Raw genomic sequence first — 2447 nt, 5'->3', positions numbered from 1 at the left:
TTTTAAAATATCATTAGGAATAGAGATGACAGCAGGGTGTCGTCTTTTGGGCATTGTGCATTAGCGTGTCGAGTCGAGCACTCGGACGTTTACCATATTGGCTGTACCTAAGTTGATTTAGAATGTAGGTAGATAAAAAAGGTTACCTTTTTATTTGTTTCCTTCGCTTCCAGACCCTGTTTGTGAAGGTGTCCCTGGCGAGTTCGGACCTGGCCCGATCCATAGCCTACTGGAATGGACTACTCACTCTCAAGATCTTTGAGAAGAACCAAAGTCGGTTGTCCTTGGTTTCAGTGACAACAAGCCAAGTTGGAGCTTGTGGAAATCGGTAATTTATTCTTTAGGTTTTTTTAAGAGACAATAATACACTAATATGTTAATACTTAGTTTGCACTGGGCCCGCGTAGAAAGTATAACCAAAATAAAAATGTAATTTGCTGAATTGATTTAGATAATGTTTCAAGAATGTAAGCTCCAGATTTCCGATTGACATAGGCTTTTTTTCCCACGGGAAATTGCGAAATACCCGCGGGACGCTGGGTGACGAAGTTGCGGACTACAGCTGGTATTCCTACATAATTTATCTTAAAACAATTATGATACAGCTCTATAATGAATTGAAATGTCCCTAAGAATCTTAACCTCGTTAGTGGGAATTAAAACAAAATGAAATCTAGTCTCATCTGTTTTAATAAGCACAAATTCTGCTGATTAAAAAAATACAAAAAGATCTATGATCTGATCAGCGCCTTAACATACGAAGGGCTACGATTGGTGTCCGGTGGCGGTGGTTGGTGGCAGGCGGCGGTGATCGCTTACCATCAAGTGATGCTCTCTGCTCGTTTGCCACTGTATGATTTAAAAAAAAGTGTATCTTATAATGGCCTTCCGTGAACACGCTTACTAGGAAGTAGGCGGGGCTTAAAAAGCGTATTCTGCGCGTCATTTGACTGACATCTGACATCGCATAACGCGAGCAACCAATCCCTGCTTTTTGTGTGTTTGCCACTTTTTGTGTGGAATTTGTTACGCTCCCTGACTTATTATTTATTCGTAGACGAGAGGTTAAGCTTAAACACAAATTATAAAAACACCGATTTTGATGAAACATCTTTAAGAACCATCGCTAGAAAACCGGATTTCAATAACAAACGCATTCAAATCGGTCCACCCGTTTAAAAGTTACGGTGCCACAGACAGATCACATAACGGTCAACTTATAGCACCCTCTTTTTGCGTCGGGGGTTAAAATAAGAACAAAAGCTAAACGGCAATAGAATTTTTACACCAAAACTAATTTTAACATTTGTCATAATTTCCAGATGAGCCAATAAATCGCGCCAAAGCCTACGGCGCATAGCGTTCGCTTGCCCCTTCGAAGAGCAACCAATCATCGACAGGAAGATCCAAGAAGCCAATGAGAAGATTTTAACACACTGATCTCTCTCGACACCCAGGGAAGGCCACCGTTCGTGTCATCATCTTGGCGGATCCCGACGGTCATGAGATTTGCTTCGTAGACGATGAGAGCTTCCGCCAACTCTCTCAAGTCGACCCCGCCAGCGACGCGGAGCTGGACAAGTTCATCAAATCGGATAAGTCGCGCGCCTAAGTTCATATTCAAGGCTACACGTATTCTGATAAGATCGATATCGCAGATTTTATGGTAAACCGTATCATTGATATTTTTGAATCTAATCTTTGATTTTTATTCGCAATTAGATCGTTTTGCCATTTGAAGTGCCGAAGTTCGTTCAGAACTCGTTTATATTGAATCTGGTACAGTGCTCAAAATATGACGATAATCTCGATACGGTAGCGAAGTTTTTCGTATCTTAGTATGTGAGGTATGATGAACATTATGAAAATCAATCTTTGAGGTATTTGTACATAAATTGGGTTACAAATCACAAAGCATGCAGTATCAGTATTGTTAAGACGTTTTTATTACTTGTTACTTGGTTTTTAAGTTATGACTCGAAAGTAGTGTTGGTAAAGACTCAAGTTTTTGAAGTCCACATATTAAAAACTCGACTCATATTTACGGGACTTTGAGCTTAAGAGACTTCAGAGTCCTAACAATCGATTAATCGTCAGTATGAGGGTGTTTTTTTATAAGTAAGGGTTTTTTTTATTGAGTGAGTGTGTTTGTAGAACCTTATGTTTTCGTAGCAAGCAGGAATGCACTTAGAATACAAGGTAAAAGCCCTGATTTGTAACAAATTAACGAAAACGGATAAACAGACAGAATTTAAAACTAAAAAATGTACTGATTGATGCAGTACCTACACTCAAGTATCCTACAAGTACATTTTAGTTCTAATCATAACTCAGTTGTTCATAAAGCTTTGTGTATACAAAACACTCAAGTCTTTATAAGGGACTCGAGTCTCTATAGAAGACTCAAGTCCCCGACACGTTGAAAATAACTCTAGCTTCGATTAAAT

The 2447-nt window shown here is 39.2% G+C and overlaps 1 protein-coding gene and 1 pseudogene across 1 annotated transcript in view; both read left to right on the top strand.

Moving 5' to 3' along the window:
- LOC141434441 (glyoxalase domain-containing protein 4 pseudogene) overlaps positions 1 to 1626 on the top strand; it is a 5460-nt pseudogene extending 3834 nt beyond the window's left edge.
- LOC141434245 (zinc finger protein 711-like) overlaps positions 1 to 2447 on the top strand; it is a 43189-nt gene that overhangs the window by 10381 nt on the left and 30361 nt on the right. The window lies entirely within an intron of this gene.

This window comes from Choristoneura fumiferana, chromosome 13, assembly GCF_025370935.1.
Source record: "Choristoneura fumiferana chromosome 13, NRCan_CFum_1, whole genome shotgun sequence".
Classification (NCBI taxonomy): domain Eukaryota; kingdom Metazoa; phylum Arthropoda; class Insecta; order Lepidoptera; family Tortricidae; genus Choristoneura; species Choristoneura fumiferana.
The sequence above is the reverse complement of the archived record's forward strand: the minus strand, read 5'-3'. Positions and strand labels throughout refer to the sequence as shown.